The sequence below is a fragment of the Aegilops tauschii genome, chromosome 5 (genome assembly GCF_002575655.3).
Source record: "Aegilops tauschii subsp. strangulata cultivar AL8/78 chromosome 5, Aet v6.0, whole genome shotgun sequence".
NCBI classification, from domain to species: Eukaryota; Viridiplantae; Streptophyta; class Magnoliopsida; order Poales; family Poaceae; genus Aegilops; species Aegilops tauschii.
In genome coordinates this window covers 10,236,124-10,251,319 of record NC_053039.3, presented here as the reverse complement: position 1 = coordinate 10,251,319, position 15,196 = coordinate 10,236,124, and positions in this window count along the sequence as shown.

Genomic DNA, 15,196 nt, shown 5'->3' with positions numbered 1-15,196 from the left:
TTAGTCTGAGCTCGCTCGAATTGTAGTATAAGTTGGGTTGAGCCTAGTCCAAGTTGCTCGAACTCGACTCGTTTGCAATCGTATTTGGTATAGCACACACCGTAGCGGTGCTACATCACTAGCAGATTTTGTCTAAAAAAACAACACCAAGAGAATTTGGCAAGGATTGTACCGTGCCACGAAGGCGCGAACCGCGGACAAGTCTACCACCCGCTTTGCCAATTAGTACTACAATTTTCTTAAAAGAAATTCCAGGGAAGGCCACGGCATCTTTTATTCTTTTTTTTTATTATTCAACCTTGCTGCCTTTTTTTAAGACAACGCTATCGTCCATACATATGGTGGGAGCCAAACCCATCCACACGCCCTACAACACACAGACTACGCCATGTCACCGCATGCATGCATGTGGAAATCTTTTTGGATTTTCTGTTTTTAAATTGTTTTATCTCTTAAATGAAAAATCCGATTGAAGATCCGTTTTCACCATTAAATCCCTCGCGACGAGATCTTCGAAACTAGATCTCATATCAATATATTTTGATGAATTTTTTTTTGTTAAAAGTTGCCGTGTCTATTGCACATGAATTGCCATGATGTTTACACTGAAGTTGTCATGATATGTTTCAGCTATTTTCTTCTACATTTAAAAGTAAATTTTGACATATTATAAAACGGGGAATTGAGAAACTAGACTTGCCATGCACCATAAATTAAAATTGCCATGATACATGCACTTGAAATTGCCATGGTTCATAGAAAAAAATATTTTCATGGTCAAAGTACTGGAATTGCCATGATCTACAAACTAAAATTGCCACATGGCAACTTTAGTTTAAGCACTATGACAACTGCAGTGTAAACATCATGACAACTTTTGGGCAAAAAAAAATTTCGTCGAAACATATCAACATGGGGTCTAGTTTTGAAGATCTCGTCAAGACGGATTTTATGGTGAAAACGGATTTTTAATTCGCTTTTTTAATTAGGAGATAAAACATTTTTAAGCCGAAAACCAAAAAGATTTCTGCTGATGTCATCTATTCATACGTGGTAAAATGAGTGGTGATGAAGGCGTGTGGGCGATGTGCAAACGCCCACACGTGTGGGCGTTAGTTTTTCTGTTTTTTATTATTAATTTAAATTGCTTACCAGATATGGCACGTGGTCTTGCTGCCACATATGCCTCGGCCATGATTCTTTTATTCGGTGGCATTGACCAACGATACACAAATAATATGTACTAGTACTACATATCTACACGATCTGTTTTTGCTCTAGTTTATCTTCACACCTTGAAGCGGTGAAAAGCCCCTAAGAAAACCGGTGAAACGGGGGCAGCACGACCGACCGAATCAACCAACACGGAGACGCCACCTGCGGCATATTGTGTTGGCGATGGTGTACGGAGGCCCACGACCAGCATCGTTGCCACCGAGCAGCCATACGGATACGGTATTTTATTTGACTTGACTTGTATATATCCCGTGAACGAACCAAAGATCGATATGCTAAAGGCTTATGATAGAGTCCAGAGGCATTATTTGAAAGCGATCCTTCATAGACTGGGTTTCAATGATCGTTTCACAATGTTAGTGATGAGATGTGTGACCTCAATTCGATTCACGATTAAGATGAATGGGGAGCTTTTAGCCTATTTTCATCCTTCCAGAGGGCTTCGTCAAGGATGTCCTACGTCCCCGTATCTATTTCTCATATGTGCACAAGGCCTCACGTCTCTACTCAATCACTACGGGGGTGCACATATTGACAGAGGTATTCGGGTTAGTGTTCATGCACCTTGGGTAAATTATTTATTATTCGCTGATGATAGCTTGGTCTTTATCAGTGCTAATCTTCAAAGTGCTACTAGACTTAATGAGATTCTCCGTATATATGCTGGCTGCTCGGGACAAGCAGTAAATAGGGAGAAGAGCTCAATATTTTTCAGTGGTAAATAATGAGATTCTCCACCATTGAAGGAGGCACTCAAACGAGCCCTACGAATCACAGTGGAAGCATTTTCTGAACGTTATTTGGGACTCCCCACTGCGGTCGGCAGAATCACTAGTGGATCTTTTGACCATATTATTGAGAGGTGTCGAAACAATGTTCAAGGTTGGTCAGAAAGGAACATGGCTTGTGCAGCTAGAGAGGTTCTTCTCAAATCGATCGTGCAAGCGATCCCAACTTTTAGCATGAGCTGTTTTCTTCTGACGAAGGTGTGCAAGGGGCTCTCTTCTTGCATGGCCAAATACTGGTGGGCTAGTTCTCTGGACAAACGTGCTATGCATTGGCTGTCATGGGAGAAACTCGCAACACCAAAAGAGAAGGGCGGGATGGGGTTCAGTCTAGCGATGCTCGGCAAGCACGGATGGCGCCTCATCACCCACCCTGACTCTCTTTGTGCAAGGGTGCTTAAGGGAAAATACTTCCCGCATACTGACTTCCCTCAAGCTACAGCCCCAGCTCGTGCTTCCACTACGTGGAAGGCTATTGTGGCGGGAAGGAAAGCTCTTGAAACTGGACTTATCAAGCGTGTTGGTGACGGTACTACGATCACAATATGGACAGGTTGTTGGATTCCAGGCACTGCCACAATGAAGCCCATGGGGCGGATCGGTGCTGCACATCTTGAACATGTTTCAGATTTGATTGACAACTACACGCAATTGGAATGTGGAACTTGTTCGTCAAAACTTTCTTCACCCGGACGCAGAAGCAATTTTGAATATTCCGTTGAATCCGGCTAGATTCAGTAGCATGGGCTCTAGAAAAGTCGGGCATCTACATTGTAAAGTCAGCGTATTGCTCTCTAGTGACTCGTAACGAGCATAGTTCTCTAGAGGAAGGGACGATCACGGGAACCTCATCGGCAAACAAGCAGTTGTGGAAAGCTCTATGGAAGCTTCATGTAGTACCGAAGGTCCGAGTCTTTTGGTGGAGAGTGCTGCGAGGCATACTCCCAGATTCGGTCACTTCACAGTACAGGCATATAAAACCTCTTGGGCTTTGTGATATCTGCAAAGCTGTGAATGAAAGTCCAATGCATGCCCTCATAGGCTGCACGCACGCACAGAAGTTTTGGATTGCAGCCAAGGACCGGTTCAACTTCACTCTACCAAGGCTACATCCAGAAACTTGGGCGAGAGATATCTTGATGGCAGACATCTTCTCTGATGAGGTAAGATGTAAGATCATCACCATTATGCATTCCATCTGGTCATCGCGGAATCGTTGGACACATGATAGGGATGGTTATGATCCAATTCAGGCGATATAATGGGTGCACGAGACCTTGTCACTTCTTGACCTTCCGGTTGGTCGCACGAGGGCTTCAGTTGATCAGTGCTGGAGACCACCGGACCCGGGTTGGGTGACAATCAGCACGGATGGTGCAATTGACATGGACACCATGAAGGGTGGGGCTGGAGGTGTACCTCGCTCTCACTTGGCGTTCCTTGCAGCATGGAGCAAAACACTACAAGGGGTCTCGGACCCGTTCATCTCCGAGCCGCTGGCGTTTCGGGAGGGGGTAATCTTTGCCCACCTTCGAGGATACTCACATGTGATTATGCAGGTAAACTGCCTTGAGCTTGTCAACCTTTGGTCTTCGCAGAGCAATACCCGCTCAGTTGCCGCGCCTATCATACAAGAATTAGAGGAGATAGACCCAAACTTTGCTTCCTTTTCGGTTACCCATGTCGGGCCAAACCTGAATTTCCCGGCTCATCAGTGCGCTAAGCGTGCATGTGCACTCGAGGGAACTGAGAGCTGGTTTGACAGTAGTCCCGATTTTTTATCAGTAGCCTACGGGCAGATTGTAACCGACTTTTGATAAGTTAATAAAGCTCCTAGTTCGTTGCAAAAAATAAAAGAACCAAAGATCGACGTAAAATCCGCTGCATGCCATCACGACCAGACAGTATAGGTTACAGAGAAGTGCTTCGACCAGCGCGGATCCGGGCACGCGCGATCTGGTTACTGGTAGCCAGGCACGCGCGATCGAATAAAAGATGACCGGAAAAGCGGGCACGCCACAAAGCTCGCACTGACCCCTAAAACAGTAGCTGCATGGTTCTGGGCCTAGCTAGGATGTACGCACATCCCAGAAAGTTTTGATTTCATTACACCGCTCATATGGCTACATATATTGCGATTCTGGTAGGAATTCCTGCCGCATCGTCATATATCACAGAATGGCGAGAGTTTAGATTACTCTGTGCTTTTGTTACGACACAATCACAGAATGGGGAGAGTTGGATTGGTGCAGTGGCTCGAAATGCTCGCTTTTCTGCACGTCGGTGTACTCCTATGTCAGTCAGCGGAGGAGGCAGAAGCAACAGCGATGTTGATTGGACTATAGGTGAACTGTCCAAATTTTATAATGGGCCACCTCGGATTGAAAGCCACTGCGCCGCTCTTGGGCGTAGCATGCAAACCTGAACCCATCAACAGGTCAGCGTGGTTCCCATTGGTGAGCCATCAGATAAATGCCGTCAGCAGGGAGAGCGACACCGTGGCACACAAATTAGCTGCCAAAGCTAGAACCTCTGGAGATTTTCTGTTAATCGCGACTGTTCCACATGACCTCAGACAGCTGATGCTCTCTGAATCTAATCACACCACCGACTGATCTGTACTCGTGGGTCTCAACAAAAAAAAATCACAGCGTCGGTGGCAGGAGAGTGTGGACAACTACAGTGATTCCTCTATCAACCAGATTATATACGCTCAAACAAGGGCTTTGCTACATCTACGTAATAGTCTAACGTAATCTTATGTGAAAACTGGCTTGGCTTGGCATGATATGAATAGAAGAAAAAAGGCCCGGGCCCCATCCCGTGAAATTAAGGGTGGGGAGAGAAGTAGATTAACAAATTTATGTAAGATTAAGTAGATCTTTAGGTAGATGTAGGATTATTGCTCAAACAATGTTTCACGAAGAGCAACTCTAGCGGATCCTAGAAAATAGAGGAGTATCTGGCCAAGTAAATCTTAGTGGAGCATATTTACTCCATTAAGTTTGGGCCGGACCTAACTGATCCCCTAAATATAATGGAATGAAATTTTCTTTTGTCATTTGCATTTCATTTTGGGCCACCGAAACAAATTTCTTTGCCTTTTTATTTCATTGAATGACATTTTGATACGTAGGAGTACATAATTCACCAATTCTTCTCCATGAGAACGAAATTAAAAAGAAACAAGCCACATCAATTAGACACTTTAATACATATTCAACTCCATAAATGCCCGCACTAGTTGGATTAATATATGTCTTTATTGTTTATTCTATCAATTGGCTTCTCGAGTTTACACACTTCGTTCTTCTTCGGTTCCGACAAATTCGATATTGCGCCACATCTAGTCTCATCTCTAGTTTCTACTCTAGCAAATAGTGCATGGACATCTATCGATTTCCTCGCTATCAATAGATCAATGTAATCTTCTTTTCAATACCAAAACTTGCATCCATCATACACACAAATTTGAGCAAACAATGAGCCACAAATTGCACCGAATCCGATGAACAACCAAACCAAAACAAGCACTCAATCCCATCTTTTTTGCACTTGAAGAACACCCATCCGGGGTGTTCCGGAGTGGTCGAAACTCGGCACACCACCTGTGGTGGGAAGTCGTTGCATTTTATGATCGGCAATCGGGAGCTGACGAGCTGTTGGGCTAGTGCCGAGCCCGGCCCACGGTCGGGCATATCTTTGTCGTTGAACCTCCGACGAGTGAGATCCGAGCGGCTAGAGGAGGAGCCCGTACCTGCATGCGACACCGAGTAATTGTCGTGGTTGTGCGGTTCATTACGCGGCCAATCCATGATAAAGGCGGCCACAGTCATAGATCTGCCGATTTTTGCGCCGGCGACGACGAGAGAGGCTCAAATGCGGGTGGGCGAGGACTGCAAATGGGCCTATGGAGCATCCGTGGTGCGGGTGGTGGCCGGGCCGACAGGGACAGGAAGGGTGGCGCCGGCTTAGATGCGGCGCGGGAGTGGGGTGGGTGAGGCAGGGGTGGAGCAGATTTTTTGCTCCAGCGGTGGCCGACCGAGTATACGTGCCGGATAGGAGGCGGAATAAATTTTTTTACTCCTCCAATCGGTTTAGGGATCGGTGACATAAACAAAACACTTGCATTATAAGGCATTGTCGAGCACAAATCGTATGCTGCTCCCCCCGTTGTCGCATTTGTCCATGCATGCATGACACCAACAAGCCTAGCTAACGTGTAAATCACGACGGGGGATGAGAGGCATAAAACAGCAGGCCAGAGTGGGCAGAAAACAAAACTGAGTAAAAATTTGCATGGCACCACGGCCGCTGTGCCTGTAAGAGACAGCTAGCGCCATCCTCAGCCCCAGCAGGCCCTTGCGTTTGTTTTCAGTAGCTTGGTCATAAAAGACAAGGACGAACAGATGCTACGTACTACACAGGCGTGTTGAATACGCATCAAACATGCATTCTTGCAATGACTGCTGAACCGGCCGGCACCAGAAAAATGGCAGTCAATGGAGCGGCTCCCTGCCCTGGCAAATCAATGGCCGTGTCATGACAATCCGGATTGTATTTTAGGCAAGGTTTCATGCGAGCAGTTCAAGGTGCATGCTTTTGGTCAGGGGGAAGTTTCCCAACAGAGCCATTGAGCAGCGCTCTGAAGACGATTAACTTCAGACGACTGTACATGGCTAGTAGAAAAGGCTGGCGCGTCAGTCCGGTTTTCACGCTGGAATCAATCTATTGCGTAAGTCTCTAGCCAAACTCGCCCACAACATAGAAAAGTAGATGAGCAAGTGCATGAATAAGGTTAGCTCAATGACGGTCTAACTCATGCATGGAGGTTCTCAATGGCTGTAAGCTATAACAATTTGTTGCTACACATATAATTAACTTAAACTAGTACGTACCTGGGACCGTCATTTCGCTGTAACCTAGTAGTACTTAATCAGGAGTGTTATGATTAAGTTGCATGCAGCCCAGCAACCAGAGTGGTACTTTCTCTGCTCTTATTCCAGTGAGCAAAATATATATGCATGTCTAATTCCACTGCTCATGCACAACACCATAGGACAAGAATATCAAAGAAAATGATGCGCCTTATCCAGCTCAGTACCCTTGAAGGACTACTGTACCATGGCTAGAAAAGGCTGGCGTGTCAGTCCGGTTTTCACGCTACACGGAACCAATCTATTGCGTGAGTCTCTAGCCAAAGTCGCCCTCTATATATCTATGGCTAGAGAAGGCTGGCGTGACTATTAATAGATGAACAAGTGCATGAATGCAACACAACAGGGTTAGCTCGAAAAAGGTCGTTAGCTCAATGACGGTCTGTCTAACTCACACATCAAGATTGTCAATCGCATTGCTGTGCTCCATTTCGCTGTAAGCCATAAAATTGTTGCTACACATATAATTAACTTAATACTCACACTGTAAACTAATATAAGAGCGTTTAGATCACTAAAATAGTAATCTAAATACTCTTATATTAGTTTACGAGGGAGTACCTAAGACCATCATTTCGCTGTAACCTGGAGTAGTACTTAACCAGGAGTGTGTGGTTAAGGACATGAGGTTCGGACAGACGGATTGAAGGAGGCAGCCATAGTTCAAGCGAGGCGAATGAATGAATGAACAGTGCAGTGGCATTGCCATTGTGCAGTTTCTTTCGAGGACGCCAAGGTCGCATGCATGCATCCCCAGCGCTACGGTGGCCAATAGCTGGCGTCCTGTCCATGTCGCGCACGCCGCGGCAGCATGGATGGGATCATGGGCACAAGTGGGATAGGGTAGAAAGAATTGCTTCAAAAGTTGGTCTCATGCGCTTATTCATTTTCCAAGCCCACGCTCATGCCGGCTGGTCGCTCGACTAATTCTGTGCTGTCCGTCGAATCTGAATTGAATTATCGATGAACAAGTGCATGAATATAAGGTTAGCTCAATGACGGTCAACTCATGCATGGAGGTTGTCAATGGCATTGCTGCATTTCTCTGTAAGCTATAAAAATTTATTGGTAATATATATACTCCCTCCGTCACGGATTAGAAGGCACATTTCCAAAATTGAGAAGGATTAAGGCGTGTTTCATTTATTGCCTAGCACTAGTACACCATAATGAGTAATTAGGAGAATAGTACTACTATTGCATGCTGCGTGTGAACGTGGTGTGAATCCATCTAAATATACTATTCAACATTTCACCAGCGTTAATTTCCTTTTTAGTTCCATAAAATATGTGTGGCAGCTGAGTGCACTACACACTCCACAGGAGAAAAAGGCCCGCTTTTGAACTGTTGAGAGGGAGACAATAAATCAGGGGGCGGAGACATGAGCATTCAATACCACGGACAGATGGATTTAAGGAGGCAGCCATAGTTCAAGCGGGCGAGGCCAAGGAATGAATGATTGCTCAGCACAGTGGCATGGCGTTGTGCAGTTTATTTGGAGGACGCAAAGGTCGCATCCCCCAGCTCTACAGTGCTGTAGTACGTCAGAGATGGAGGGCATGCAACAGCTCCAGAGTACGTTTACTACGCGCCAAGAGCTGGCATTTTGTTGATGTCGCGCACGCCGCGGCAGCATGGATGGGATCATGGGAGCAGTACAAGGAAAGCACGCACCAGCAAAGGTGTGGTAGGGTAGAGTTCAAATTTTGGTCTCATGTGCTCATGCGGGGCCTCTTTGATCCAAAGAATTCCTAACTAATAAAGGAATTTTGGATGATTCAACGACCAGGCCAACGAGTGTCGGTTGTTTTTATTTGATGTTTTTAGTTTTATTTTATTTTATGTAAATTGGACTTTCTCCGTCTTGTTAATCTTTCTTTATCCGCCGAAGTATGAAATGTGTCGGCCAGCGTTGAGCGTGCCTTCGGGCCGGTGGACGAAACCGGACTTCAACGTTAGCCCAGCGATCCAAACTAACAGAAAACAAACAAAATTTGCATCCGTCTGTATCTGTACGTTGGAGCTGGCCTAACTCGTGTATAGCCTGTCGTCGTAGCCTGTGCCCGAGAAAAAGGTACTCACACTGTTCGATGCATGGGCATGGGCATGGCACAGGGTGAGAGCAAGCTGGCCGGAGGCTACGAGGCTCTATAGGAATCAGAAATGATGTAAAGAGTGGCCTAGGATCTTCGCACTGTTCCATAGGTCGTGTGCCTTGCTTGTGCACATGCATGCGCCATGGTATAACAACAAAGCAGCTAGAGTAATTATAGTGCTAGTACATGCAGTGGAGTGCAATGGTGAAAGATGACGGAGATGGACCCAGGCGCAGCGTTTATCTCTTCTGTGGAATGCCGTCTATTGTCTCACACAAGAGACTGGCTTCAGCTTTAATTAGCAAAACCTCGCCGGCGTGAGGTCTCGATGTAACCTACACAAGTCAGTACAAAACCTCGGGGGACGAAGGGCGGAAACGCTGGCGGTTAAGCGCTTCATCTCTCTCACTCTCTCTCTCTCTCTCTCTCTCCTCTGGTCACCGTGTGCTGCACAAAGGACCAGCCATGGCTGCCTGCTGGAGACAGTACGCCGAGCAGTGCGCATGTAAGATCATCAACATCCATTGCAAGGTCGACACGTAGATATCGGTGGCAGCGATCGATCAGCATAATAGCTAACGTATCCCTGCGCATATCAATGCCCGACCTGGCCTCTGCTTGTGCATGTGCTGTGCTGCTCCTTCATGGACGTGACAAGCCACTAGTAGTATGTAAGGAAGGAATGTAATCCCGTTGGTTGATTAATAAAGCTCTTGATTCTAAAAAAAAAAACTCGCGTGCTCCCCGCTCGATGTGAAGGATATAGAAAAACAAAAGAAATTCACTTGAATAAGACCGAGTGTCCATCTAGGAGTTCACCCTTTTTTCCCGACCCTCCGGCGATGGGGAGGGAACCCTAGTCGCCGCTCCTTCGTCCCCCGCCTCCATACCTTCTTCCCTTGCCACCGCCGACATGCGCTGACGGGTAAAACCCGGTCGGCCCGGCGGCGGCGAGACCTTCGCTTCTCCTCTGCCCACAAGGGGTTGTCGCGGGGCGGCGTTATCGAGTGGAGGCGTTGGGCTTCGGCAGGGCCCAACGGCACAACAAAGGCGGTGCGGGGGCTGCGGCACAGTCGTTTGGTGGCGGCTTGCCCCCTAGGGTGGTGCAGCGGCTGCTTGGTGGGTCGATCACAGGTGGAGGCGCTTGGGAGGGCTTCCGGTCAGATCCACCCGGATCTGGCGCTGGGGGCCAGCTGACGACGCGGGGAGGTGGAGGGAGCTCGTCTGAGCTTCTGTCTCGTGTTGGAGTCCTCATCGGCAGCGGGGCTAGGGTTGGGAGCGGGACGTGGGTGGACCTCCTCGTCGGTCGGAAGGGCGGGTGACAGGGGGGCCCTGGCTGGAGGGTGATTCGATGCTTCCGCTGATGTTGTGCAATGCCTAGGCGCCTGTTTGCCCTAGATGGGTCTCACCTGGATCTGGAGTGACTAGATCTAGCGGATGGCGGCGGCTACCTCCGTCGGCGCCGGCCGTGGCGTGGCGCTGGTTCCTCCTTGTCTCTGCCCTTGTCAAGGAGAGGTCTGGTGTCTGGTTGGTTTGTGGCCCTTTGCTGTAGGTGGTGGCTCGGGTCGCAGGTATGATCATGGCCGCCCTGGCGGCGGTAGTTTGTGGTCGGTGGCGGGGTGCGGCTGGTGGTTGTGCCTTGCCTTCTCCTTGGTCGGGAACTGACAGCTCGTTGGAGATGGCGACGACTGGTGCTCGTACTCGGGCAGGCTAGCTTTGTGTCCGAGATAGGTCAGAGATTTTGCTCCGGGCAGGTGGGGTAGGCGCGGTCCGGCGACATAGTATTGATAAACCCTGGTAACTAAGGGCATCTCCAACGACGATCTGCAAATTTCTCCCGCGTCCGTCCGCAGACATAGGGGACCAGTCCACGGACATGGATACGAGAGGCGACCATCGAAGGCTCCGCGCATACATTTCAACCACTCTTTGAACCAACCGGACGAAATGCATGCAAACACGATGGATTTCGTATGAATCGGACAAAAACATTTACATTTTGGACATATTTTAACTAAAAAGGAAAAAGTATGTGCACGTATAGTTCCGCACAGCTCCATTCTCACGACACGGATACAATAGTCTATGGTCGGCTGCGACAGACCCTTTGTCTTCATCATGTACGACAGCCCGCTCATCAGACTGCCGAGAGTCCCGGAGGTATACTTCCCCCGTATCTTTTCTGTGTCCGGCTGCACCACTCACCGGAGTGGCAAAGAGAGTGCTTCAGCCGGAGGGGAAGGAAGCGTACTCCGCTTCCATGAAGCCGATGCGAGGATCGACGATGGTCCGCGCTGAAGAATCGAGCAAGTCACCGGCTGTGCAATCCAGCGACGCACTACCGGTGGCCTTCCTAGGACCCAAGCGACCGCGGCCTCCCGTGTTCTACTTTGCCTCGATGTTGGCGCGGTGGCGGGCACTAGCCACCGACTCATTGATCTTCGTGTCTTTTTCCACCAATCGGGTGCGGTGCCGACAACTTTGACGGGGGATGGCACGGGGTGGCCTCGTCCATGGCAACCACGATGCCCGTTCCGCCGTGCTCACCCGTGTGCCTACATGGAGCAACTCGCCACTCCTCCGCAAGCTGACCTGGAGTGGCGAGTTGCTAAACCACGCGCCGGCTTGGAGCAGCAACTTGCATGGTTGGGCTAGGTGAGGGAGGTGGAGGAGCAAGATGCCTTGCTCGTATCCGGCGGGCTCGGTGGACCACCCAGACGGCTTTTATGCCGAAGAACTGCTCATCCAGCTCGCCGGATGCCATCAAAAGGGTGGAGAAAATGGTGGAAGGAGGTGATGAGAGTGGCGGAGTGGTGCGATTGTTGCTTGGCATCTGGCCTCCTTTAAATAGATGGCTGACGAAAGGAGCTTGGCCTACATTATGGTTCATGCCGACCAACTTGTGAATGGACGAGTGGCTGGAGTAGGTTTCTCGGCACACGCGCGGGTTTAATGCAGACGTTTGTATGTGGCTAGGAGGCATGTTCAGCCAGACATGCAGCGGGGTGGCGCCCTTGGCCAGCACCCCGCTTCAATGGTGGAGGCAGTGAGAGGTCACGCCCGCTCTGCGTTGGCTTCAATGTGGAGCGGCCGCTCTACATCGGCATGAATATGCAGGCAGCTGGCATGAGGGGGAATGCGCGCGATCGAGGAAGGAGAGGTTTGGGTGGGCCAGGGTAGTCAGATGCGGTCGTTGGTGCTGTACGGATGCCTGCAAAGCCCTTCCCCCACGTTTGTCTCCGGTTTTACGGAAGAAAGTGCGTCAGAACCGCCTTGTGGATCGATGGAGGACTGCGTTGGATGGCTCAACACGTCCAGACCGCGTAGACGGACAATTGCGGGCAGTTTGAGGGTCGGCATTGGGATGCCCTAAATACTCATAGCTAAAGCATGTTTGAAGTCTGAAATCTAAGTGCTTATGATATGTCAACTAAGAGCATCTACTACCGGACTTTGCAAATCTAGCCCCACAAACGCCTGCGGACTCATTCGGTCGCGTCCGCTGGCACTAACCTGGCACCCCTCATATTTGGCACTCTGCATCCACGTATCTCATATTCGGCCCCTTATATCCATGCTACCATGCAAACTTTGAGCTATCCTACGTGATCAGACGACGAACGGCAAAAATCGGCTGCAAAGGAACACAAAATCAGCACATTAACATACTTCTTCACATCCAAAAGATTATAGTTCGTCCACGGACAAGTTCATGAACTTCTACAACTAAAAACGATATAAACATTGAGGACGAGGGGGGCCGGATTCACCACTTCCTCACCGGGCCTTTGCCCTTCCGCTCGCCGGCGTAGTTGTAGGCGTCTGCGGCTGGTGGAGGGTCTTGGTCGTCAGACGAGGAGGTGCAGCTGTCGCCGCCGTCGGAGAGGACGATGAGCCCTTCATCCGACGGACCTCCCCGTCTTGCTCCTGCTTCATCCTTGCCAACCGAGCCGGCGGCCGCTGCCTCCTTTGCCTCGCGCTCCGACTGCTTAATAGCAAGCCGGAGCGCCGCGGTGTTCTTCTGTCGGAGGCGACGAGCGACCGTCTCTGCCGTCGTGAGGGAGCGTCGATACACCCAAGTGAGGAGCCGCTCGTCCTTGTCGCGCTCTATCGGCAACCCGCGTTGACGGCGGACGAACCGCTCCACTGCCTCCCTCTCCCTTGCCCGCTGCCTCTCGCGGCGGGCGACGCGCGCCTCCGATTTTGGAGTGCGCGTGCAGGCCAGCAGTGCGGGGTCTAGCACCCACCACTGCCCGCATGGAGGAGCCGCCGGCGGGGGGAGGAGACAAAGTGGGGGCAGTGCGGACTGAGCAGTCCTAGCGTCGCTATGCACGGGCCGGGAGGGTCCAGCTCCGGCGTCCTCGCTGCGCCGGCGCGGGAGCTGCGGCGATGCTCCAGATCCGGAGCTGCCGCCGGTCTCCACCTTGGACCGCTCCAGCGCAATGCGGAGGGCTATCTCCTCCTCGTAGTCGAGGTCCGAGCCGAGGTGGCTGCCAGAGCTGCTCATCATGGTAGATGGGATCGGAAGGGGAGAGGGAGAGGAGTGGACAGAGCGAGAGAGAGGAAGAGAGTGAGCTAGGTTTTGAGTTCGCTGGCCGGATTGGGGGTTTTTTGTCGGGTTCGTGGTGGGCCCTGGATATGAGGGGTGTCGGTCAGCCCGAACGTTTGTCATGGTTTGAGAGGTCCGTTTGGGTCAAAAAAGTGTGAAAGGATCGATATGGTTGACTAGAGGGGGGGGGGGGTTGAATAGGCAACTAACAATTTTTAGCTTTTCTTTATCAAATTAAACTTAGCATCAAAATAGGTTGTCTAGATATGCAACTAGGTGAGCAACCTATATGATGCAACAACAACAACAAGCACACAAGCAAGCAAGGGATACAACACAATATAAGCTTGCACAAGTAAAGGTAAGATATAACCAAGAGTGGAGCCGGTGGAGACGAGGGTGTGTTACGGAAGTTCCTTCCCTTTGAGAGGAAGTACGTCTTCGTTGGAGCGGTGTGGAGGCACAATGCTCCCCAAGAAGCCACTAGGGCCACCGTATTCTCCTCACGCCCTCACACAATGCGAGATGCCGTGATTCCACTATTGGTGCCCTTGGAGGCGGCGAACGAACCTTTAAAAAAAAGGTTGGGGCTATCTCCACAACTTAATTGGAGGCTCCCAACAACACCACGACGCTTCACCACAATGGAATATGGCTCCGCGGTGATCTCAACCATCTAGGGTGCTCAAACACCCAGGAGTAACAAGATCCGCAAGGGATTAGTGGGGGAATCAAATTTCTCTTGGTGGAAATGTAGATCGGGGCCTTCTAAACCAATCCCTAGAAAATCAACAAGTATGATTGGCTAGGGAGAGAGATCGGGTGAAAATGGAGGTTTGAGCAACAATGGAGCTTGGGGAGGGAAGAGGTGGTCTTCTTGGGGAAGAAGACCCCCTTTATATAGTGGGGGAAAAGATCCAACCGTTACCCCCCTCACTCAGCCCGTGCGGTACTACCACACACATCCGCGGTACTACCACAAAGGGTCGCGGTACTACCGCTGGACGGTGCGGTACTACCGCTTACGTGGTAGAGACCAAACGAGGCCCTGTTGCACATGGCAACGAGCGGTAGAACCGCCGGAGCGGTTGAAAGGATCGATTTAGTTGACTAGAGGGGGGGGGGGGTGAATAGGCAACTAACAATTTTTAGCTTTTCTTTACCAAATTAAACTTTGCATCAAAGTAGGTTGTCTAGATATGCAACTAGGTGAGCAACCTATATGATGCAACAACAACAAGCACACAAGCAAGCAAGGGATACAACACAAATAAGCTTGCACAAGTAAAAGCACGAGATAACCAAGAGTGGAGCCGGTGAAGACGAGGATGTGTTATCGAAGTTCCTTCCTTTTGAAGGGAAGTACGTCTCCGTTGGAGCGGTGTGGAGGCACAATGCTCCCCAAGAAGCTACTAGGGCCACCGTATTCTCCTCACGCCCTCACACAACGCGAGATGCCTTGATTCCACTATTGGTACCCTTGAAGGCGGCGACCGAACCTTTACAAACAAGGTTGGGGCAATCTCCACAACTTAATTGGAGGCTCCCAACGACACCACGAAGCTTCACCACAATGGACTATGGCTCCGCGG